Raw genomic sequence first — 27,324 nt, forward strand, 5'->3', positions numbered from 1 at the left:
GCACTAAAGCAAGCAACGCAAAACTGTGAACTTCATTATAATGTACATTAATGTAGTCTGCCTTGCTAAAATACAACCCCCTGGTATATGTATATACAGTATTCTCCCGAGAAATTTCAAGCTAGGTGGGAAGAAGCGGATGGTGGCCCCCCTATTGTGATCCAAATTTCAGTAACCACTCAAAAACAGCCGGGTGGTTACAAAAAAGTGCCGGGTGGTGTACCCGGCTAAAAGGGTCTGAGGAGACATTGTATATACTTGTGTATATGTATGCTATGGCTTTTGTAACTTTAACTTGGGGATGTCCTTCTACTTACTACCATGGTATATTGGGGAGGATGAGTGACCACATGTGGCTCTATATCTTCATAAAGTATATACCCAGCACCCAGTGTGTTTTGTATGGTATTGGAAGTAAGGAATGGTTAAACCCTTGTCAGATATGTATAAAAAGAATAACAATCATCCTCCTAGTTAGTCATACTTCCACCCCAATTGAGTTGTAATAAACATAAAGATGTTTTTTTATATCTTTCTTTTGTACACTTCTTTTTGTATAAAACACGTTAGTCTTCTCTTTTTAGGTCAATTGGAGCAACTTTGTCTCGCTTCCCGTGCCTCTGAAAATGTCACACTGACAGAAAGTGATGGAAATTCGCCAACAGGGCCACAGTATTAAAAAACACCCCCTGCTAAGTCAGAGATCTGCAATAAGCAAAGCTTTTCCTCCCCACTGATTGGAGAAGTTATACTAGGGGTGTCAAACTCAAATACACAGTGGGACAAAATTAAAAACTTTGACAAAGTCCCGGGCCAAACTTGAAACTGAAATAGCATTGCTACTACCATTCCCTGCGTCTATAAAACAGTCCAATGCAGGGCCATGCAAAGGCAGAGAGGCCGTTGGTCTATAGACGCAAGTGATGCCACTACTACAATTCCCAGCATTACTTACGTCTATAAAACAGTCCAATGCGGAGCCACACATAGGCAGAGAGGCTGCTGGTCTTTAGAAGCGAGTGATGCCGGGAATTGTAATAGTGGCGCTATTTTATTCCAGTGGCGGACCAGCTGCAATTCATTTTAGGATTACTTTGGGGACCAAAGAAAAGATGTTTGACACCCCTGAGTTATACTAAGTAGGGCAAATTAAACCTTTGCATACAAAAACAGGTTTCTGGCAGGGCAAAGGCCTTTTTTTTTTTATTCATGGTGTAGTTTATTTCTTAAAAAAAGAATAAACTATAGTACTTTATATTACTTGTTGTGATGCACCTGAAGTCCTTATGGGCTTTAAAAGAAAAATGTAAATGTTTTTGTTTTCAGGATGCTGGAACAGTTGGGTAATATACTAATTGCTATTGTGTATTCTGCAAGGTACTACAAGTACTAGCTTGCTGGACTTTCAGGGACTTGAATCTTCCTAGCAGCTGGCGTACCAGTGCTTGATCTGCTGCTTCATTAACAGATTAGAGATCTCTGGACTCGGCTTCTCTCTCCAAACATTTAGGTCAGTAGGTTATTGTAAGGCCGAGGGCGAGGCAGTGCCCGTCTTATGCAGCAATCTCCTTAAATTTTCCATGCTGACGGGGGGGGGGGGGATCTCTTGATAAAAAAATCAATATCATCCTCGATTGGCCTCTCTCATCGACTCGGAAAATTAAAAGCATACGAGCAAATGACGCTGCTTTTGCCTTTCAGTAGCTGTGCTGTTTTAATTCTGTCCATGATCCCAACACATTACTAACAGGGTTGTGAGTCACCGCTGCTTTTTCTGGGCTTATAAAAGCTCTGAAAGGCTGCTGTGTGTAGGAGATGTTTGTGTTAAATCCAGTTATGATGTCACGTTTATTAAAACAATATCTGAAGAGATCTGTGTATCAAGAATAGATAATCTGTCACCGCTTGTGTGATAAGAACCCAAAAGTCGTTCCAATGTGTGGGGGAGTTGGCTTGTTTTTAAAAGGTACCTGCACTTTAAAGAAGACATTTATATTGCTCTTTTTAAGGTTGCATGAATACATTTCAAAATTTATATTGCAACAATATAAAAAAAACTCCACCTTTATCATCAAAAAGCAGTGTTTGAAATTGGTTTGCTGCAAGGAGGACAAATCATTTCCTTTCAGGTCAGTTATTATTGAAACCTATGATCTTTGGCTATCTGTAAGGGTGACATTCTTCCCACCGCCAGCAATGTTGGAGAAATTCTTACTACTAACCACACTAATATACTGTGAGCTGTGGCTATAGTAATGATAGAAGGGGTTCACTAAAGACCTGAATTTCAATTTTTCCCCAAATTGAGAAACACCAGATTAAATTGTAACTTCCTAACAAGTCAAGATGAGAGGCTGCAGCATCAGCTGTTCTATGTGAGACAATGGTAACCAAAGACAAGAACTGCACAGACTCCAGGATTTATTTACATGACCTCTGGGAGTTGGCATTTTAGTCCTGGTTGTAGGTGGTGCCCTGGATGATGCCTGAACAAAGATGGCACCATCCAGAGAGAGGACATGTGATGTATATGTAAGGTGTGATAAATACCTGGAAACATTACACAAACATACTTTGCATGCATGTACTTAACATAATAACCTAAATCTGATGCTAGTTACAAATGAAAAGCCTGGGAAAGAGTAGGGTATTTTTGATGCAGCAGTGTATTAAACAACATAAATTTAGACATGGTTATACAATGTTGAATCACACAGCAAGTATATAAATTACATACTCTCATTAAATCCCTAGGCTAACTGCCATAGGGCGATGCAAAAGGCTAGACATTGACTCCTACGTTTGGACGCGGAATTAGGCGTATAGGAGTATATAAAAAAAGGCGTATATAAAAAATAGATGTCCTGTCCTGACGCGTTTCGCCTATAGAGGCTTCCTCAGAGGACTTTGGGACATCCAGCAATGAAGTTAGAAGTATATTAGGGAGTATTCAAAGGAGTCCGAATCACAGGTGATTGATCGGTCACATCAATTCCAGTACTTAATGGAGTCAGGAAACAAGTAGATGTATGTATTGCAATCCCTAGGGATCAAGGTGCCTGATGGTGGTGCTAGTGGTTGCAATATAGCAATGAAAAGAGTCAAGCTGTGTTGGCTCTTTAAGTCCATGTGGGCCTTAATCCTTTCCCACAATGTTTATTGCACATGTGTACGGTTATTGCACTGAATTGACATAATATTATTTTTATATATCTTTGGTGGCATCTCAATGCTGCTGGTCCTCTTGTAGTTGTGGGGTTTCAGATGGTGACAACGGTATACCTCATGTGCCTTGAATTGGCTAATTGTAGTCTCCATTGCAAAGCCATGTGACAATGCAGTTGTCACCCTGTAACAGGAAGTACATAAACAAGAACCTTCATGAAAGAATCATCCGGGATTGTGTTATTGAACGCGGCAGATTTTAAAGTACTGAAATGACTTGAAATGGTATTATTGAAAGTATTCTTTTGATTTACTGATTGGGTGTACGTCATCTTTAATCATCCTCAACATGAATAATTACCTGAAATATCACCTTATATATCCATTGATTTGTCGTGTTTTGTGGCCATTTAACTTTTTTTGGTATTTTATGCAATGTCTTAAGTAGTTCACAGGAGATCTCTCTTATCTTTTTGGCACCTCCTTTATTATCTGTCGTGTTTACTAAGCTGATTGCCTGAGTGGAATCTGACCACATCAAATATCTGAAACTCACAAGTAATGTGAAGAAGCCAAAGCATGTGGAGGCCCAGGGGGAGAGAAGGCTTTCAGTTTTTTCCATTTATATTTTGTGTTTTATAATACACTGATCAGCCAAATCATGAAAACACCTGCCTAATAGTATAAAAGTCTTGTATCAGCTCTGACCCAATGGGCAATGGGCCTGGTTTATTAAAGCCCTCCAAGGCGGGAGAGGATACACTTACATCAGTGAAGCTGGGTGATCCAGCAAACCTGGAATGGATCTGGTGCAGGATTCAAACATTTGTTAGCAAATTATTTTAAGGAAATCCATTCCAGGTTTGCTGGATCACCCAGTTCACTGATAAAATTGTTTCCTCTCCAGCCATGTAGACGCACACATTCCCAGCCATACATATGATTTACCAGACTAGATCATCTTCGCCCCTTGCTCCATGATCCAGGTCTGATGCTGACGTGCCCATTGTATGTGCTTTCAGCAGAGCACAGGGGTCTACATGGGTACTTGGACTGCCCTGTGGCCACCCAGCTTTATATACAGCAAGCTGTGATGCCCTCAACCTTCTTCTATAACCTTAATTTTCATCATTTCAGCAACTTTTGCTACAGCACCTGATTTGGGGGTTCCAGGCTGCCTAACATTCTCAGGTGTCATCACCGTTTATACAATGTTACCACGCATATCTCCTGACACATGCCAACATGCAGATCTAAATGGGTTGTAAAGTGCAGGTAAATTTGCACCCAAGTATATTATTTATGAATTTGTTAAACAATTTCCCTGCAAAATACAGTGCCAGAAATTCTTTCCAAGGAGGCAGTTTGATATATTTTGGTGCCAAAAATAACACATGGCTCATTATTTTCAGCGTATATTGCGTCAGGCAGTCCCTCCAGGTAAGAAACTTTGCAAGGAATTCATACAAATTCTTTGATTAGGAAAGCTGTGTTCAGTGAGATATAAGGCAATAATACACTTTTAAATTTTTTTTGTTATATGTTTGCTTTTCTAAAGTATGCGGTGTATGTTCTAAGTAATGTGTTGATGTAATACTTCCAGGTATTTATTACTTCCCACATTGATCACAATCATCCCCTGACAATGCCTCCGTTCTCCCTCATATTGGCACCACTGCCAGCACATTGCCCTAAGCATACGCGTTTCCTGCTTATGCCTGATCCCCATAACAGAAGTAGAGGTGAAATCTTCTAATAGGAGCAGCTCTTTTAGGAGTGGATATTGTTCACTTTTTCTCTTGCTTCCTGTTTTTGTCTCCAGGGCAGAAAGTGGTTTCTCTCACATGGGCACTTCTCTATTCTACTGAACACCAAAAAAAAATATTTTTACATGACTTCATCATGGTCTTCTAAAATGCTAATTGCCTGGCTACTCTGCTGACCCTTTTGTTATTATTATTAAACACTGTTTATATAGCACCAACATATTACGCATCACTGTATATTAAATAAGGGTTGCAAATGACCGACAGATAAAGACAGTGACACAGGAGGAAGAGAGGACCCTGCCCCGAAGAGCTTACAGTCTAGGAGGTGGGGGAAGTATCACACAATAGGAGAGGGGATTTGGATTGGTGGGTGAGTAGTGAGGATTTAAGAGACAGAAGAAGGCGGTAGGTGTAGGAGCAATCCGTATAGGAGGAGGAAGACCATTCCAGAGAGCCGGAGCAGCTCTAGAAAAGTCTTTGAGTCGGGCCTGTGATGAGGTTATGAGTGGGGAAGTCATTAGTAGGTCTTTGGAGCAGCGAGGAGAGTGTGGCTAGGGGAGTATAGTTCTATCTGGGCAGACAGGTAGGTGGGGCTGAACTGTGGAAGGCCCTTTTGCTTCTTGAGATAGAGGGCCTGATTTATTAAAGCTCTCCAAGGCTGGAGAGAATACACTTTCACCAGTGAAGCTGGGTGATCAAGCAAACCTGGAATGGATTTCTTCAATGTCATTTGCTATTTGCTAGCAAATGCTTTGAATCCTGGACTAGATCCATCCCAGGTTTGTTGGATCACCCAGCTTCACTGGTGAAAGTGTATGCTCTCCAGCCTTGAGAGCTTTAATAAATCAGGGCCGGAATGTCTGGTCTGAAGAGCGTGTTCACCTGAGTCATTTTGGGCCATTTTGGGCATTTTCCTCCCTTGCCTGTTCTCCAGTCCTCTGTCAGTGCAGAGAGTTTCGGTCTTCATGGTATCAGTGCTGCTCTCTGAATAATTGAACTAAAAATAAAGAGCAGTGTTCCCCCCCGGACCCTTTTAGCTGTGTGCACCACCCAGCACTTTTCAGTAATCACCCAGCTATTTTTGGATGGTAACTGAAAATTGGGTCATAATACATGATTAGAATAACGGGTTACTGGATACCTATGGCAACAACACTAAATTTGTCTTTTGTTGTGTTGCCTCTCCATTGTTTTGACCACCTACCTACAGCTGAATTTTTTTTGGAGAGAGAGAACACAGAAGGGTGCCATAGTGACACCCACTAGAGGCCAGGTCCGTAATATTATTATTTTTAAACAGAATTTATATAGCACCAACCTACTACGCAGCGCTGTACAATAAATAGGGATTATAGTATTTTGCAAACATTAAAAAAAAAACTAAGAACGCCTTGTAGTAAAAGAAACTTTTGGGGACATCTTCAGGTTGGTGGAGAGGATTGCAGCCTGACCTGGTTCTTCCCAATTCTTTTTCTCATTTCCGTAGGCCAGTTTTATTAAAAAAACAAACAATTGGATCACCATGACCTCCAATGAGCTGTTATTTCTAGGAGAACTGAGCATCACTAAAAAGCATTTGCTTCAGTACAGATTTCCTGAAACCCAGATTTAGGTTTTGTATGTCTCTATAGCGCCGAGCTGAGAGATTTCACATTTGGGTGTGATCTGATTTGTGTATGTGCGTTTTTCAATGGCCTTTTTTTTCTAAATAAATTCGGTTTTGACTGCTTCCCGTGATTTTTTTTTTTTTTGTTCCGTGGCCTCCTGTAATTCTCTGGAAAAGCATTGCATACAGAAATTAATATTACTGTATTAGCCGGTTACCTGGCAACCAGTGGCAATCGCGTATCATGAATAGTGATTAAATGTTCCATCTCCTGACATTCTGCGATTGATTATCCAAAGGTGAACCTGAGCTATAGGAACTGACGGTCAGTTGGTAAATGTATACAGCTCCGAAAGTTCAATGGGGTCAAAGAGCAATGCCATCTTCAGTGCTCACATCCCCATTCATTCATTTCCTAAGCTGCAAAAAATACAAATAGAAGATGATATAAATAACAAACATCTCAGAAGAACTCCAGGAAAATATCAATGTGAAAAAAATCATTTTAAAGATTTGGGACAGATAGCAAACAAAAACTGTTGGGTTTTTTATTCTGCTTCCTTTTTCTACCTCTTTTAGGATATTCAATAAACATTTATTCATATTCAGCAAGGTGGCTCAGTGGTTAGCACTCTGGCCTTTGCAGCCCTGGATCCCAGGTTCGACCCCTGGCCAGGACACTATCTGCATGGAGTTTGTGTGGGTCTCCTCCAGGTACGCCGGTCCCCCCCCCCACAAAAACAGGGTTAGGTTAATTGCCCCCCCCCCCCCCAAAAAAAAAAAAAAAAAAAATTGACCTTGGACTGTATAAATAACTATGGGGGAACTTAAGATTGTGAGCTCTTTTGAGGGACAGCTAGTGACATGACTATGGACTTTGTACAGTGCTGTGTAATATGTCGGCACTATATAAATACTGTGTAATAATAATAATCATGTTTGGTACAAACTATAACTTAGACCTAGGAGTTTATCACTGTTTATTCTCTGTTTCTCTATGCAATGCTGACAGATTACAGTTCATGGGTGGGGGTGGGGGGGGGGGGGTCTGACAGGGTCCTATCCATACCTTCCTAAAAACATAACAGTGCCCGCCTTGGTACTGCCCCTTGCTCTGATGCAAGGAGTGGGCTGGCTCTTGGAAGGAGTTGAGCAAATATCAAAATGCCATGATAAGTGGATTGGCATTCTGGAGGAGTTGGTTTTCCTAGGAAGACTACATTTGGATCCGGACCCCCCTGGGTAATGCCCACATGTGATGTTAAAAAGACACCATACTCAGAAATAAAAAACAAAACCACACTTATCTTCAATCCGCAGGGCAGTCTGATCACTCCGACATCGGGTCCCGGATCTCACTGCGCATGCGTGAAATCGGCAAATTTTTGTCTTTTGAGCAAAAAGGCTCCTTCAGAAGGAGCGCCCAAGAGCCTCCAGGGATGCTGGACGTAGGTATCCCGGGAGGTTTTGCGACCCCACTCATTCTCGAACGCCTAGGTGGCTGAGAATTAGGGGGTGGTGCTGCACCTTTTGTTAAAGAAAAAAAACAAAAAAACAGAATTTCTACCTTCCATAAAGCGATTCTTTACACTTTTAAATACAGTGAAAATTCTGACGCTTTAAGTCTCTGTGATTAAAAGAAATAGAAAACTGTCATCCAAGGGAGGAGGAATGGGTTGGATGATGTTGGGTGTCCTCCAGGCAGGAATAAGTTTTCTGACTTCACTTTCTGACTTGCTGCAGCTTCCTATGCACTGCAAGAAGCTCACATTATGAAATCAAAATAAGCAATTTTATTCTAGAAAGGGAGCCCAACTGTGCAAGACTGAAAGGAAGGCTGGAATACACTTCCAGGATTGCATTCATTTTCTTTTCTTTCTGGAAAGATGAAGCCATATTTATTCAGACATCACTTAGGGTCACTAAATCTGAGATGCTTTATCTAGCTGTCATGCAGTTCTCAGCTGTATTCACAAAAAATCTTGTACAAATCAGAGCCACCTGCAGATACCTCTGACCTGTCTCAATGTTGCATTCTGAATATTAGTGTAGAAAAGCCAAGGAAAATGCTTCTTCTACCTGCAGCAGACTGGTGACACAATTGGGCCTGATTACAGCTTTTATCAGTGAAGCTGGGTAATCCAGCAAACCTGAAATGGATCTGGTCCAGGATTGAAAACATTTGTTAACAAACAGCAAATGGCTTTTGAGAAACGCATTACAGGTTTGCTGGACCAACCAGCTTCATTGTATCCTCTCCAGCTTTGGGGAGCTTTAATAAATCAGGCCCATCATCTCTGCCTAGACAACTTCACTGACTGCAAATCCATGATAACCTGTTAATTAAAAACAATTGAAGATACTGTATATGTTGTAAGCTGTCAGGAATGCATTCATGCAGAATTTACTGACAGGTCCATTACCACCATACTCAGTTTTCCCCCCCCGGGCTCTTTTTGCTGGGCGCACCACCTGGCACTTTTCAGTACCCACCTGCTGTTTTTTTTTGGTTGTTACTGAAGAGTTGGGTGACAATATGGGGGCTGCCACCCGCCTACAGCTTCTTCCCACCAGGCTCCAAAAAGGCACCAAAAAGTCACTGCATACTGAAAATACCTTGTGTGGCAGTTCCTATAGTTGAATAAAGTTTTTGTTTTTCTTGTGTTGTCTTTTAAATGTTTTTATACTGATGGTCATGTGTTTTATACGTATCCTGCCATCAATGGATATATTGCTGTAGCAGAATACAACAGTAACTCTCTTTATTCTGAGCCCTGTCCGGGCTCGCTCTCCTGATCAGAGACTTCTGGCGTGTTCTCTCAGCAGAGGATGAGTCACAAGGGAGATGCGCAGTAAACATTGGCATCATTCTCATCTATGGCCGGTTTCTGAAGGAAACTAGCGCTTGCTTCTTAGGCTGCATACACACGTTCAATAATTGTTGTTGGAAAGGATCTTTCACAATCTTTCCAACAACAAAAGACTGAACGATCGCTGTACATAGAGCTCCGTCCTGCTCTGTGGAGAGGGGAGAAGGGGGAGAATGATGGAGCGGCACTCCGCTGTGCTCTCTCCCTTTCACATTACGATCGTTCGTGGATCCACCAGGACGAAAGATGAGCGCTGTACACATGCCAGGTTCCATACCTTTATTAGCCCTGAGGCAATTATCGGATGAGAATCATCTGATGTGTGTGCGTAGCCATTGTAAGATTTGTTTGCTATTTGGAATATAATGCAGCGCTAGACTCATAAAGGAAAGACTGACCGTAAGTATCTTAGACAGTCAGTGACCTGGAATTACTCTGGATATAAATAAGAATGAAACCAGTCTGGCCACAATTGCTGTCTGGGTAACACTTTTCTTTATTGCTAGAGGTTAAGTAGAGTGATGCACATAACAATCAACAATACTTAATGCATGTGAGCATTAGAACTTCTTTATTGATACTTATTACTGATTCATTAAAGCTCTCCAAGGCTCGAGAGCATACACTTTCATCAGTGAAGCTGGTGATCCAGCAAACCTGGAGTGGATTTCTTAAGTAATTTGCAATTTGTTAGCAATTGTTTTTAAACCTGGACCTGGACCATTCCATCTTTGCTGGATCACCCAGCTTCACTGATGAAAGTGTATCTTCTTCAGTCTTGGAGAACTTTAATAAATCAGGCCCAATATGTTTTTGCGTTCCATGTCATCTTTTATAAGCTCCCATGATGGGGTAGAGAGGGAACCTTGTGAAGGGGTTTGGTGGATATTTGTTGCTGGCCAGCTTCTCCGGGTACTGATGTCCGAGACAGCCAAGTTTTTTAGGAAAAGAATCAGTACCTGATACCTCTCTGTGTGCCCATTACCTTTTTACAACAGTAAAGGTAATCTCAGTTTTTATTAATGGTTGTTTTTAATTAAACCCTAACCCTGTTTATTATTCACATTTCTGATGCTTCTTTACAATGCAGTTTTTATTCTTTTTAATATAGATTTTTTTTCTTTTTCGGGTACTTTAGGTGCATACTGCATTGTACATATGATAAGAAATGTCCAATTCTCATACTTGGACAGAACAATCCACCCTTTGATTGGAGCAGTGCTTTCTGTAAAGGGGCATAGGTACCACAGGATCATTTTTAACAGGTAGGTGGAGGTTGTACAATAGGTAAGAGGGGTCGGATCAGCTGCTAAAGACAAATCAATGCTGAACCTGCTCATAAAATAAAAAAGCTGTTTAGGATCAAGCTTATGTCTTGGCTTTTGAAGTGTCTCTTTCCATATCTGTAGTAATAAGCCAGAGGGAATCGGTGAAAGGTGAGTTGGGGTTGTTGGACAAAGGGGAAGTGTTAAAATTGACCTGGTACCCCTGCTTTGTCTACAGCCCCATAGAAAACTAATATAATAATTGGAGGTGTTGTCTTAAAAAAATAAAGATAGAATATATATATATATATATATATATATATATATATATAATATGCTTTTGTAACGCTTGAGGTGGTAAGTATTTTAAACAATTTTAGGTTTCATTACAATCTACATACATAGACAGACACTTAGTATTTTTGGCAACAGTTTTGTGCTCGGTTAAGGTTAATGTATATCTAAAGCCAAAAATAGCCCTTCTATTTTTGATAAGGTATTGATAAGGGTGAAATTGCTGTTTTTTTTTGTTTTTTTTCTGTCCTAGTTTTACCTGTACTCTTTTTCTGTAGACTTAAAAGAAATTGCAAAGATAATATTATTTATATTATATTTCATTATAATGAGAATTCCCCCTTTAATTAATGTCCTGATTGGAAGTTGATGTCTGTTTTGTTCCACTGGAAACTCAACATTTTGCATTTACACTTTTTTTCATTACCAATGACAAGGACAGTTTGAGTGAACCTGAGCAGAGTTTTAAACCCTTAAAAGGTAAAATCTAAATCATGGGGGAAATGTTTTGCCTTTTGCTATACCTAAAGGACAGCCTTTAAAAATATGTTTCAATGGATTGCTCAGTAGTCAAAATATGCAAAAAAAAACAACTATATCACTTTTAGAAAAATAAAAAGCTCCACCCTAATTATTCTTAATAAGTAAAATGTAGAATAACCATTATTATTCTCCACACATTGATTAGAATGCAACATTGTAACTTTGTTGCAAGTCAAGGGGTGAGATGCTGCAGCAGGGACTGATCTGTGTCAGACATTTATGAAACCAGACAAGAAATGAATAGATTTTCCATATTTGTGCCTTCTGTGCTGGCATTATGCTTCAGGAATTTGGTCACCCTGGATTCACAACTTCTGTCCATCTGTTGGAAGAAAGTTTGAAAACATCAGGGGTACTTCTGTGATTTATAATACAAACCTAGAAGTGTTGCTTGGACACATTTGCAAGATTGTAAGCTCTTCAGTGGCAGGGTCTTCTCCTCCTCATGTGTCACTGTCTGTATCTGTCTGTCATTTGCAACCCCTATTTAATGTACAGCGCTGCGTAATATGTTGGTGCTATATAAATCCTGTTTAATAACGCTGCATCCCAAAAAAATACATTTTGTTTGCTACTTGGTCTAAACCATGTGTCCTATACTAAATCAAGTGCACTGAACCAAAATCTGAAGTCCGGTTCTGCCTAGGACGTCAGCGTCTTAAGTTAATTAAGTGTATAGATGCAATTAGTTACATTCTCTCGTTCCACAGTTACTATGTAATCTCTATACATACCTAACTTTTGCCTCATAGTTCCATGACATTACAAAAACGTGGTTTTATGTTGCAACAACATACACATAATTCACCTGAGTCCCTGTTCAATACACATGTACTCTTCAGAAGTGTTTCAGGCACTTGCTTTTGCATTCGTGGCTCTCCGCTGTCTCCTGTTGCAAAAACTAGCAGTAGTCGCCCATCATGTTGGGGTTGCACCGGCTTTGCTATCTTGTTTCCATAACAGAATTGTCCTGGTGGAACCTCTCCCCTTGTTCATCACTCGCATCACCCAAATTGTGCGGGAAGTCAGATGGGAATGTAAAAAATGAATTTTAAGTGACATTTGGCATCCGCGTTGATGGTACGCTGTTAGCATGTTGTTCACAAGTTCAGCATGGTTTTCAGCTCGCTGGTTGCCCAGAAAAATTTGTGCAACTAGCCCAAATGAATCCCAAGCAGCAAGTTCAAGTGGTTTGAGTTTGTCTCTGAATGTGTCATCAATTTGCAGATTTGGGAACCAACAAAAATGCCTGCTTCAGTTTAGAATCTTTAGCAACTTTTCCAAAACTTGGCCTTCAGATACTGAAAACCCCTACCATCATGATCCATTGCAATGATAAAGTTTCCCATTAATCCAAGTTCATTATGAAGTGGCAGAAGGTAAACTTTTTGTGATCAATGAGTGATTTATACTTTACGTTGTACTGGCCAACAGTGTGTTTAGGTCTGGGTGGCCATTCTTTCACTTTGTAATGGTTGCTGTCATCACGACTGTTACACAGGCACAAAAAGCACATATATTTTGTATATCCCAATCGCGGGCCAAGAAGGAGTGCCACCACCTTCAGGTCTCCACAAACGTTCCACGTGTGTTCTAAATAGTTAATCAATTTAATAATGACCTCCATAGATTGGTATGTCTTTCATTGCCACTGCTCTGGTATGTATTCGCAACCTAAATCCTTCATCAGACACACTCTCTCACACTCTCATCGGTACAGAAGCAAATGCAGTGCTCAACCCAGAAATATTTTTAAGCCGGGTGGGAACAAATTGTAGGTGGGTGGCAGCCCCTGTATTGTGACCAAACTCTAGTAACCACCCAAAAACAGTCAGATGGGTGCTGAAAAGTGCCAGGTGTTGCGCCTAGCAAAAAGGGCCTGGGGAGAACCCTGCAAATGTCGTTTTCCAGTTTGTAATAACCTGCAAACTTTGTGTTAGGATCACAAAAGTGTGAAGTTTTTTTTTTTTTTTTTTTGTAGCAAATTCCACTCCTTTAATCTGGAGGCTAACAGTTCAGAATTCTCTTTTGACAAAGACAGGTCCCTTACTAGATCATCTAAATCTGATTGGTTAATAAAATGTGGTTTACCCTCAACTTCATATTGGGGTTCATACCATTCATTAACATCGCCATCATCCTCCTGTACCGACATGTCACTGTCAGTAACAACAGATGTAGGAGGGACTGACACTGGACTCTCTGCATCGTGTGGCACTGGCTTCAGAGCAGATTTACAATCAGGATAGACGATTTTTGACTTCTTCGAAAACCCAGCACTTTTGCTTATACAGAAGTAGCAGTCCGAGTGATGGTCTTTTGGCTCATGCCAAACCATAGGCTCGTGCACATCATTTTCCCATTCAACCATTGTGTTAGGCCAACGCAACACACCTGACAGCAGATATGAGGTGCCCATTTATCTCCAATTTATAATACTTGTAAGCAAATCTCACCCTTTTGGTTAGGTTCTTGCGTTGATCACATGGTGTATATTGGCCACAAATGTAGCAAAAATTGTCAGGTTTATTAACACAGCTGCACCTACTCATCTTTAGCTCAAAACAGACTCACTATGGCCTAGCTGTACTATCAGAAAAGATGGTTTGGCACTAGAGACATCTCGCCTTATATACCTATTTCTCACTGAATTTCCCAGACATGCCCGCTGCTGGAACATGCATGCCACCAGGGGGCGTGATTCAGCTGGCAGCAGGCAAAGTGGTAGCTGCTTATAATGTTCCCATGTAAAAATACATTACCCAATCACCGACCATTTGAACAGCTATAGCACACCTATAACTTAAAATTTGTACGTGATAGGCAAATTCTGAGTTCAGATTTGGAATCAGCACACTGGATATGTAAATCACATGTGTTATTCCCAGTAGCAAAATCGTTGTTGTGCAGTGTAATAATATTTTGTAAGGATCTGATGCTAAGACTACTTTAAATCTCCCAACAATTAATGGGTGATTCAGTGTTTATCAACCAGGGTTCCTCCATAGGTTGCTAGAGGGTTCATTTTGTACCTCTCAGGTCAGTTTAAGGAACACCAGTGATCTTCTTCACTGTCATCAATTGCCAGCAATGTAAGAGGAATTCTTCCCACTGATCCACCACACTAATATACTGTGATCTGTGGATATAGAAAGGTTCCAAGAGCCCTGAATTGTATTTAAAGGGTTCCCCCATTGCACCCACAATCTTCCTTTTGGGTTTAGTGGTCCTCTGACAATAAAAAGAACAAATTGTAGTCATGGCACTTGGATACAATATGCTTGCCACCAAATCCAGGCTACAGTCGTACTATCTGTGTGTCCCAGCTCCCACACAGCTTAAAATGATCTTAAAAATGGAGCAATGCTGCACGATGATGTGGGAAGTTATTTAACAGGAGCTGGGAAAAGGAAACTTGTGATTGTATAATATCTTCCATTATTTGCAAATCCTTCTGCTGGAATAGAAGAGTTTTTCTTCTCCTACGTCTAAATAAAGAAGCGAGGGCACTTGGCAGCCGCCCTGAGAACCTGTGTGCAGCAAACATTTCTTTTTCTACTCTGAGGAAAATAGGCAATGCATTGAACAGAAAGAACTAGGGAGGATTTTTCATAGACCTGAGCAAAGCATAGCAAAGCTCCCTTACAGCACTGTATTTGTGGAAGAGCAACATTGTCACCCAAAGACAGAACTTCAAGCATATCCCTCCTTTCCTTTTCATTAAAACATAGAGGGAAAGGGTTCTGTAAACCCTATAGATGGTTGGAAATAATGTAACAGATTGTGCAGCTCGTTACCTGAAAAATAATAACCTTTTAAAGTTGCCCTCTATATTGTGAATAGAGAAGTGACTGTTGAATATCAGATAGAATTGTCAGTGGAAATATCAATATTCTTCTTTAGACACTTCCTGTTTTATAGAGTGACAACACTCCGTCTCTGTGTCCTCATTGTATTCTGGCAATGCCACCCTACGGCTCAGGCTTTAAATGTCCGCCTCAACACATGTCACAAACATAGTCCATGGCAGTGTTTCTCAACCAGGGCTCCATGGAACATTGAGGTTCCTCTAGGGGTTTCTCAGGTCAGTTTTGGTGATCCTTTTGGCTATCTTTAAATATGACATTCTTCCCAATGGCCAGCAATGTAAAAGGCATCGTTCCTCTGACCCACCATGATAATATACAGTAAGCTGTGCATATAGTAATTATAGCAGAGGTTCCCCGTAAGACCTGAAAGTTATTTAAAGGTTTCCACCATGTTTAAAAGGCCGAGAGAGACTGATTCATGATGTGCACCATTGCATTATTATTACACAGTATTTATATAGCGCCAACATAATACGCAGCGCTGTACAAAGTCCATAGTCATGTCGCTAGCTGTTCCTCAATCAATCGAACTACCATAGTCATGTCATTACACAGTATAAGATCAATTTTGGGGGGAAGCCAATTAACCTAACCATGTTTTTGGAAACAAACACGGGGAGAACCTGCAAACTCCATGTAGATTGTGTTCTGGCTGAGATTTGAACCTGGGACCCAGCACTGCAAAGGCCAGCATGCTAACCACTGAGCCACCCTGCTGCTCCAATTGCATTGATTAGATTTCTAATGAGCTAAATCACAATGACTCCTTTTCTTCAGCAAGTAGAAATGTTTAATTCCCCTTTAATGTGTCATAGCGTACCTGTATACTGAATTCAGCCGGAATATATTGTTTACATGTCCCCCGCTGGCCTGTGATGTGCGGCTGCTGATGGAGGGGGCTGTGTTGTATAATGTCAGGTCACCACACGGGAGTCATTGCTTCCTGTATCTAGGTCCTGCTTGTACTGGGTGTCTTAGCTGAGTCAGTTGACCTACTTTTTGCTGTGACCTTGATTTGCACAGAGAGGTGTTAGTGTATTCACATGATTGCCTTATTCATACAGTTAGGACAATCATGTGATCAGCGACAGGCAGAAAGACAATTCATCTTTTTTTACCTTCTTTCTATTCTTGCTTATTATTCATATTAATTTATGCTGCCGGTTTGTTACATTGCAGTTTTCAGCTCACAGTCTAATGTCCCCAGTGTTGTAAATCCGGTTGTCTTTAGGTGAACAAAATATCAAGCTGAGATACCCTACAAACAAAAGGAGGACACAGTCTTCATGCAGATGGTACCCCTGGATTACATTGAACTTACACATCAACTTTAAATGTGTGAATAAAGTAATGTAAACCTGCAAGAAGGTCTTTTTTGCTTGCATGGCTGTATTATTATTATTTTCATGTATTATAAACAATGTCATTTTTAATAAAATACATGCTTTCATTTTTTTTTTTGTTTGGGTAGCACCTTTGTCTTTTGTTGTTTTACAACACTGGGGCTTCCAAGTTAATATCTTGGCCAGGGCAGTATATGCATGGAGTTTGTATGTCTCCCTGTGCTTGTGTGGGTTTCCTCCAGGCACTCTGGCTTGCACTAACTTCCCAAAAAAATAGGTTAAATTCCCCCCAAAAATTGGTCTGAGACTATTCTAATGACGATGGTGGGGACATAAGATTGTGAGGGACAGTGACAACATCATGGATTTTGTAATCAAGTGATGGTTGCATGGCATTTCCCAAGGTTCCTGATGATGACAACTGAAACCATGCTTGTATATCGTGCGTAAAAAAGGCCACTTTTAGAAAATTGATTGCATAGAATACTCAGCAACTCCAATTGTTCACACAGACAACCATTTACCGCCAGGTTCACCTAACTCATCGATCTTCTTCACATCATAGTAGTCTTCATCAGAATCCCATGTGACTGAAGTTTTTCCTGTTGGATTTTCTGGTCGAGGGTCCCGCACATCTATACAGATGCAGTACGATTCTAAATTTACACATCTCAAAAGTGTGAGAGATAACACATGCCTGGAAATATATAAATTGTACATAACGTGGCAGAAATACAGAATAAATATAAGTAAAATGCAAAATGTAATGACAAATGCTTACCTTTCCATGTCTTGAATGCTGCTAAGTTCTCTGTCATTGCCCCTGTCTAATGTACTGGAAGAATTTAATATACAGCGCTGTGTAATATGTTGGCGCTATATAAATCCCGTTTAATAAAAATAATAATAACAAAAGAATAGCCTTGTTTCTGCCATAGTGTACAGTATCTGACAATGAGGAGGTGTCTGCACCCAACAACTCATACTCCATTGTGTACATTGAAGCCGGGCTTATTGGTTAGTAATGTACAAAGCAAGGAGCCTTTCTATTGCCTTGATTGCAATGCTTCCTACTATGTAACTCCCCATATTAAATGGCGTACAAGCTGGTTCTCTCTCACTATTTATTCTGTCCACCACCTCTGATTCTCCTTACTTCAGTTACACCAGCACAGTAGAGCAGATGTGATTCCATTTAGGTGGTGTTTGATATTTTTTTTATTTTTGTTGGTTTATACCTTGTAGAATAGCACAGTTAGCACAAACTGCTCCTTCTTTAGCAAAAATAATAACTATATAATTATTCCCTGTAATGGTATCTGCAAATTAGCATAGAAAAGGCTGCATGGAGGTCCATTGGCAGATCCTTCCAATGCGATGTACAATTTATGACAAGATGCAATATTTTATTGTCTGAACTCTCTGGATTTATAGCTTACTACGGTTCAGATTGTCTTTCTTTTGGTACTAAAAAAAGAGAGAACATTTTGGATACAAACAGTACATGTGTTGTTGATTAAGGTAAATTACCATTTTTGGTTAAACAGCACATAAAACTTTCCTTTGACAGCAATTGTAGACGCATTTTTGGCATTTCCTAAATGCTGTTTGATCAGATCATCTGTTAGAGTGATTATTGTGCATTTTGGTCTTTTTATATTCTATGGTAATATACGGTATATGAAATGTGCTTAAACTAGCGATACCCAAACTTCCTAAGCTTGTCAGAAACTTTTCTAGAGGAAAACAAATGACTTGCCTTTCTCTCTCTCTCTTTCTCTTTGATATATAAATTAAAGATAATTCTAACTCAAATGTTTGGTTTTGGATAGGGCAGCTAAAGGTTAGAGCCTCTGATGTTCTTTTATTGTTTCAGAATAAATGAATAAAAACACACCTAAACAATACTGAGGGAGTTCAAACAAACCAAATATTTTATAGGGTTGCCAAAACGGCCAAAGTGTTTCAAAGTATTGTGTAGTAGTATTATTATTATTATTATTATACAGGATTTTTATAGTGCCAACATAATGAGCAGCGCTGTACAAAGTCCATGGTCATGTCACTAGCTGTCCCTAACAAGGGCTCACAATCTAATGTCCTTACCATAGCCATATGTCATTAACACAGTCCAGGGACAATTTCAGGGGGAAGACAATTAACCTAACTGCATGGTTTTAGAATGTGGTAGGAAACCAGAGTGCCCAGAAGAAACCCACACAAACACGGGGAGAACCTGCAAACTCCATGTGGATAGTGTCCATTACAATACAATTCCCTATCAGGGCTTGAAAATTTAATGTTCCTAAAAGACATAGGCTACGTACATTGCTCGCCGTTCGTTGTTCATGGATCTGTCCTCGAGGATCCATGAACAATCATAATAAAAGTGAAGGAGAGAGGGCACAGCGGGGTGCCGCTTTGTTGTTCCCCCCTCTCCATAGAGCAGAACAGTGTTATATGTACAGCACTCGGTCATGCATTGTTCAGTCTTTTGTCGTTGGAAGCGATTGTGACATTATTATTGAACATGTGTACCCAGCCTTGGTCACACAGGTGTTTGTTTTTCTTTCATGGACATGCACATAGAAGATAATTGTAAATAAAAAAGGGATCCATTTTTAAGCAGTGAATCTGACATTCACTATAACGTTTCCTAGTGGAGAATCTTTCAGGTCCATGTGATTCAGTAGCAGTAATTTGTTCTCCATAGGAGAATATTTCGATGAATGTCCCATTCACTGCTTTATAAATAGACCTAAAATATGCAGTGTAGTCTACTAGCTGCTGACACTAAAATTGAGATGTTCTTCTACAGGTCAAAGCATGCCTTTAAGGGGAACATGAAAAGCTTGGAGAATCATTTGAATATGACGTGAATGTTCCAAGTGGTGCTCAGAAAAGTCATAAAGGCGGATAATGGCTAAGGGTAGTTAGAATTTATGGACTTGCATGTTCGTGCACACCTTTCCTTCACCGTACGTCTGAACCAGACAGTGTTGAAGGTGACCATATATATATATATTTTTTTTTTTTAATGGTGGCTTGGCATGGGGAGGTTCAGGAGGTTAGTACTCTGGCCTGCTCAGGTTCGAATCTTGGCCAGTACACTGTCTGCATGGAGTTTGCATGATCTCCCCGTGTTTGCGTGGCTTTCCTTCAACATTCCAAAAACAAGCAGTTAAGTTAATTGGCTTCCATCCAAATTTAACATTAGACTGTATGATAGACATACCACTATGGTAGGGACATTAGATTGTGAGCCCCTTTGTGGGACTGCTAGTGACATGACTATGACTTTGTACAGCGCTGCATATTATGTTGGTGCAATATAAATACTGTGTAACAATAATATTATTGTGCCAACATAATTATTAGAACTTTACAAAGTCCATAGTCATGTCACTATCTGTTCCTCAGAGGAGCTCACAATCTAATAGCTCATTATTTTAAAACAAGTTTTTGCAAGGGCTGCCTTTGAAAAAGCGAAATGTAACCTCCTTTATCGTATTTTCTTTTATTACCTCGAACTGAAGCTGAAACACACAAGTAAAGCACAAATCTGTACCCAGAACCAATTTTGACTCCCCCCGGGGAACATAACGTTTACTAAACATCAGGTTGTATTCTGCGATTTATTCTCTCTTCTTTAATTCAGCCAGGGTTCCTTTTGCTATAATGGTTGCACAGAGATATGTACAGGCCAATCTATTAGTCATCCAGAGGCGGAAACCTTTAATTGTCCTGGCAGTGGAATTAATCATTTACGTAAGAAGGGTGAAAGGGAGTTGCTTGTTTTCCTATATTTCTAGGTTTTATTTCAGTATTGCTTTCATTTATTCTTTTTCCAAAATGAATTTTATTTTACTGGAGGGCAATTTTTATTTTGTAAATAGATAATGTAAGGTTTGGAACACAAATGTTGTCTAGCAGCGTTGGACCTAAATGTCAAATGGACCTGTCTCCCCTCCTACTGTGTGTTACTTCCCCCACCTCCTAGATCGTAAGCTCTTCGGGGCAGGATTGTCTCCTCCTCCTGTGTCACTGTCTGTATCAGTCTGTCATTCGCAATCCTTGTTTAATGTTCAGCACTGCGTAATATGTTAGCGCTATATAAATCCTCTTTAATAATAATAATGTCATCCTGCCTAAAAAGAATTCCTTGCCTGGATCGAGAAGAGGGTAAGTTAGGGAAATACACTTTAAGCTGCTCATTGGAATCAGAGGCACAAGAGTAAGGCTACGTACATATGTTAGTTTTGTTGACATTGGAAAAGATCTTTCACGATCCTTTCCAATGACGGAAGACTAAAAGACGCATGAATGAGCTCTGTACATATAACACCATTCTGCTCTATGGAGAGTGGAGGGGGAAGAACGAGCTAACTCCACCCCGCTGTGCTCTCTCCCCTTCACTTGTATTGTGGTCGTTCATGGATCTGCCAGGACGGATCCACAAACAATGTCAGATGGCCGCTGTACGCACATCAGATTCCCATCCCACACTAGCCTTGAAGCAATAATCAGACGAGAATTGTCTGACCTGTACACATAGCCTAAGCTTTGGCCCAAAAAGGAAATCATACACAATAAATACATTTTAAAGATGCCATCAAGCATATTGAAATTTAAAAGATTCTTTTAGTTTTGGATGATGGTGTCAATGGCTGCTGTAAAATTTTCATGTCAATTTCCGACCCAATACCAGTAGTGACCAGGACACACAGGGTGAATCTTCTCAGTGGTAGGATATAACAAACCTAGCAAAGGGTTTGAATTAGGCTACGTACACACGTCAGATGATTCTCCTCCGAATACCACTTCAGAGCTGGTATCGGACGAGAATCTGTTGTGTGTTTATCAGACATCCGACGTCGTTCATTGATCCATCTTGGTGGAGCTACAAACGACAAACATCCGCAATGCAAGTGAAGGAAGGAGAGCGCAGCGCGGTGCTACTCACTCGCTCATGCATCTTTCAGTCTTTTCTCATTGGAATGGATCCTGAAAGCTCCTTTCTAACAACAAAAGTTTAACGTGTGTACGCAGCCTTACTTTTTGAAAGAAATGCCAAGCAAGGCTTTACATTTTAATTGTGCAAGCTCCATAAGGTGAATGACACTAAATATAGTTAGGTTATGTTCACACTGGGCATGAGGTTGCAGTGCGTTTTACCGCTTCCTCATCCCAGCGAACAGCTGCCTGTAGCATTTACCAGCAGCAGCCCCATTGAAAATGTACGGGGGCGCCACCGAGTGGTGGTACAGCTGTGCTGCAGAAACAGCGCTATGGCGTGAGTGTTCGTGCAGCTGGCACAATGCCATCCATGGGATCACTCGATTCCAAGGCACATATGAACCTACCCTTAAAGTTGATATTTTATTTGCTGTTCCTAGGTTCTCCATCACCGAGCAAATAATAATTAAAAAAATTTTGTTTCAATTTCATACCTTTTATTAGACACACTGACACCATCACTGGATATCTGTACTGCTGTATGCAATGCAGGCAATCGATGACTGGTGGGGCCAGCAGCTTCTATTGAAAAAAAAATATTGCCATGTGGTTGTAGAGGCAGATCCTTCAAATATTAGCAGCTTAAACTTCAGCTTTATTGATTCACATTGCATAAGTAAGCTAAATTTAGTCCCGCGTGGCTTTAGATTAACTTTTAGGCTGTTCTAATGCTGGCAACGCTACTTTTGGCTTAGGCAGAAGTAGAAGTGTCATCTGAGTTCTTGCAGCTAATATTTTACTGTTCGATGGTCCTCTGAGCCAAGGCCTCCTTGTTACCATTTTTTTATGTTTACTTCTTTTAGAAAATTCTTCATTGAGCAGTTTTGTGAGAAATAAAAAGCACTAACCCAAAACATGTCTCATCTGCCAGGTTTGTAGTTAGGCCAACACAACCCCTTATAATGAAACACAGGGAGAGTGTTTGTTTTTTTCAGGCGTACAAATTAGGGAACAGATCTGGATGGAAGAAAATCTACCTAATCTGCTGCTGGCACCAAGCAATGCTTGCCCGTAAGTGGGTCGATTTTCTTGGTTGGTTGACCAAATGTGGCTTTTGAATGTAGAATTAAAAGAACTTGATTGGTTGGGTCAGAAGACAAGTATCAGACTGGTATCAGACCCCTCAATGATTTCTATCCAATTGAATTTTGAAACGTGCACATAGTGCCTGATTTATTATGGTTCTCCAAGGCTGGAGAGGATACACTTTCATCAGTGAAGCTGGGTGATCCAGTAAACCTGTAATGGATTTCTTCATTTGCTTTTTGCTAGCAAATATTTTGAATCCTGGACCAGATCCATTCCAGGTTTGCTGGATCACCCAGCTTTTCTGATGAAAGTGTATCCTCTCCAGCTTTGGACAGCTTTAACCCCCCTAGCGTTCTAAGTATTTTCACGCAAAAAGTGTTGCATTTTTTTTTTTTTTTTGCATGCAAAATTATTTTACATTGTAGACCTATAATTCTTAGGCATAACTCATGAAAATATGTCCAATATTTAATAAATTTAATAATAAACTTAAAAAAAAAAAAAACACAAACATCTTAAAAAAATAAAAAAAAATAATGAAACCTGTATTATAACTCTACAGAAGCATGAATAATATATATAATATATTTAAATATATATATTATATGAAGATTTATTTGTATTGAACTCAATACAGCTATTTTGTATTGAATCCAATACAAAATTTGAAATTCCCGGCGCTCCTCCTGCCCGCACCGACGCATGCACCAACGTCACCGGTAAACCCCGAGAACGTCTCCGCAGTGACTGGCTGAAGATCAGAGGAGGAGGACGTGTCCCCAGGACCTGCGGGGACCAGCAGGACGCCGGCGGATGCCAACGGATTAAGGTGAGTGGGTTTTTTTTAAGTTTTAAGCAATTACCGCTTTTTGCACGTAAAATCCACCCGAGTCACACTCGGGATTACCGCTAGGGGGCTTAATAAATCAGGCCCAGAGCATCAATTTATTGAATTTGTTAGCTAGGAGCTTCTTACAGGCCATGCCCCTTCTGATTTGGTGCTTCTTACCTGCCAAGTCTCAATGTTTCCGGTGACAAAGCTGAGATGCGCATGTGCAGCGGCAGCCTTGGTTGCCAGGGAAGCCCAGTAATTCCGGCTTCTTTCGCATGAGCCAGGGATCAAATATTTCCCGCGCTCTAGAACTGGAAATTGCAAATATTACAGAGGCACATTAGTTTGCTTCAGGTGGTGATACCTGTTTTAATATAAAATAAATTACCACTCCTGCTCTCTGCAGTTTACCCAAGGGCTCTCACCGTCAGAACTCTTTTATCGAACCTACTTTTTTGAGTTCTTTATTGCGAACCTACGGTTTCCCCAACCAACCTCCACGTTGCTATTATGCTCTTTCGTAACATGGTGTTTGGCAAGAGTTCAACAAAACTGAATAGATTTTAAGTGGCCAGATCTTTTTATTAAGCTACATACACACTTCCAATTATTATCGTTGGAAAACGAACGACGAACGTTCATGCACGATATATATGAACGATCGTATAGCACCGATCCTGCACATAGAGTTAACGACACGATCGTTCGTAGATATTGTACACACAATAGATATGATCGTTTGAACGATAGAGGAACTATGTGCACGACAGGAAAGTGAACGGGCGTTCGTTCATTACGCATGCTGTGAACATGGACGATCAACGAACGACCGTACACACGAACGATGTTCAACGATCGTCGCCCAATCCGATCCGTCGGTCCGGTCGTTCGTTTCCAGCGACATTCCTCGTTCGTCGGCGTCGTTGGTTACTTTTTTACGAACGATTTTTTGCCCAATCGATCGTTCGTCGTTCGATTGGAACGATAAAAATTGGAAGTGTGTACGCACCTTTAGCATATGAACAGTGGGAAGATTTATTTACTGGGAAGGTCTTTCATTTTTTTAAAATTTAGGTGGTAGAGTTCCTTTATTATACGCAGACCTGTCTTGACATTGTTTTGCTCCCTTTTGATATTGCAATTTACAGTGTACAAAGCCTCCTACAATCAGGGATGAGAACAGAGACAATGGTAATTACTCCACCTATTAGGTTCAAAATGAAAAGGAAACCTGAGGGCTTCTAACATACTATGCTCATGTTCTTACTATAAAAAAACAATTGCAACCTGCTGGAAGAAGACAACCATGTGTACATTTATCTCGGCATTGCCCCCTGGCATGTCTGAATCTATGACATGCCAGGGGGCTCTTGGTAAGCACTGGCATTTGTAAAGCGGTATATAGCCGGGTCTATACTCGCTTCTTTTTTCATGTGCCTGTGACAGAATTCATAACATACAGGGAAGCCAGATCCCCACGTAGATAAAATCTTGCTTGCGTAAACCACTTACGGCTAATTGGATTCAGGCGGTTAGGTGAGTATTTATAACTTTTTTTTTTTTTTTGTCCTTTTCATTTTTTTTTATTTAGTTGAAGACTACCATTAAAATTGTGTAGTTTAACGGAACACAGTCTTCTGTTACAAATCGGGTCATTTCCCCCCTCTCTAATCGATTTGTTAATGACGTTTTCCGGACACATTTGTGCCTGGCACACTGTGAGATGAAGTGTACTCTCCCTCCTGACCTCATTCTAAGTGTCCTTATTAGCTGTTTAGGATGCGAGGAAATTGCGTACACCGTATAAAAAAAGATACAAAAACAAATGTAGTGAATTTGGTTAGTCATGAAATACAATTATATTTCATAGGTTTACATATGAATCGGGTATATTGTTATTCTTCTGAAGAATCGGGTCAAAGTTTTTTTCAGATCAACCACTTTTCTTTTGTCACCCTCTTATTTTGCTCTGGTATCTCTATATTTAGGCCCCACACCTTAACCAGTGTTTCTCAACCAGGGCTCCTCCGGGGGGGGGCTGGGGGTTTCTTGATCTATGAGCAGTTTGTGCCTCTCAGGTCAAATTAAGTGACCCCAATGATCTTTTTGGCTATCTGTAAGGGTGACATTCTTCCCAATGGCCAGCAATGTAAGAGGAATTCTTCCCACTGACCACCATGGTAATGTACTCTGAGCTATGGATAAAGTAGGTATAGCAGGGGTCCCCCATGACCTTAAACTTATTTTTAAGGGTTAACTCATAGTAAAAATGTCAAAATAGATGTGAAGATTTGCTAGGTTGTTGGGACTTACACCATATCCTGAAAATTCTTTTCTTTTTCTTCTAAAACGTAGCATTGCACTACCTTTTCATATGCTGCCCTTTGAGTCTTGTAGCTGTATATCTGCAGTGTCATATTATCCACTGACTTAAATTTCTTGGTGTCACCACTGTACTGCTCATGGTTTTCCTTGCTGGAGAGGAAGCTATACCTTAAGATCTGCACTTCAAGGATCCCCCTGCTCTCAATCTATTCATTTTGTGATTTGTTCTTCCCTCACCTGCCTTGCTGCTTCTTGAATTTTACCCCAGCAGCTATCAAAAAATCAGTCATCAGGGTGAAATGAGGAAGCAAAGCCCTGCTTCTCTAATAAAATGTCTTTCACTACACAGATGCAATTATGCAAAAGACACAGTAAATTGGTTATAGAGAAAACATAAGCAGCAATAATCCTACTGGGAGCCAATCATTTATCGTTAGATCTTATTGTAAGGGCAGTTTCCAAAGATCAAATCAAATTGGGTTAGTTTTGGGAATTTGACACTTTAATAGTTCAATTGTATTGTAGGTTTTTAAAATTGCAAACAGAGAAAAGTGTTGTAACCAAAGTTTTGATTTGTAGCACAAGCATGGATGGACCATAAAGATGTATAATCTTACAAATCTAGAAGCATATGAATCAGTGTAGTGTATATCTGCATTGTGTCTATTTAGCCGTTTGTTTTGGTAATATAAACAGTAAAACTAGCCAGACATTCTGTGGATAAACCAACATTCGAGCTGCAGTTTTGGCTCAATTTCCTCTTAAATGTAATAGCGCTAATAAATCTGTGCCAGCAAAATGTAATCTAGCCATCTTTTCATGTGTAAGTCTATTCACTTGTCTTATCCCTGGGATACAGTATCATCTGTCTGTAATATCCTTTCTTAATTATCAGTAGTTCAGTTCAATTGTGATTTTTAAAGGTCAGGTTACCCATGGCCAAATGGTTAGTGTCTGGGGAGCCCTATTTTAAGTCTGCATTTTTGTTTAAATGTAGCATATGAATATTCTAATATTCTTTAAATGTGAGTTTTGCCTTGGTACATTATTATACTTCCAGACAATTCTAAGTTTCATAGAATGTGGATTGCCTTTAGTGAATATATACACACCCTTTCCTTTCTTTGTGCAAAAGGCAATGGAGACCATGTGCTGTACGCTCAGTTGTAATGGAGACTGTGTATGAGATGACTTGTAAGTTCCTCTGGGGTTGGAGCTTGTGGAGGAGACGTCTTGTTTGGTCCTCTGGGGCAAGGGGCAGTGGAGGAAGAAGTCTTGTTTGCTGCTCTGGGGTGGGGGGCATTGGAGGAAGAAGTCTTGTTTGCTCCTCTGGGGTGGGGGTCATTGGAGGAAGAAGTCTTGTTTGCACCTCTGAGGTGGGGGCAGTGGAGCAAGAAG

General features: G+C 40.3%; 1 protein-coding gene across 1 annotated transcript in view; it reads left to right on the plus strand.

Moving 5' to 3' along the window:
• Positions 1–10,199: 10,199 nt before the first annotated feature.
• BMAL1 (basic helix-loop-helix ARNT like 1) overlaps positions 10,200–27,324 on the plus strand; it is a gene marked incomplete in the record, with an annotated part of 40,028 nt that continues 22,903 nt past the window's right edge. Inside the window, 1 exon segment of the mRNA XM_072422299.1 lies at positions 10,200–10,675.

The sequence above is a fragment of the Pyxicephalus adspersus genome, chromosome 9, assembly GCF_032062135.1.
Source record: "Pyxicephalus adspersus chromosome 9, UCB_Pads_2.0, whole genome shotgun sequence".
Classification (NCBI taxonomy): Eukaryota; Metazoa; Chordata; class Amphibia; order Anura; family Pyxicephalidae; genus Pyxicephalus; species Pyxicephalus adspersus.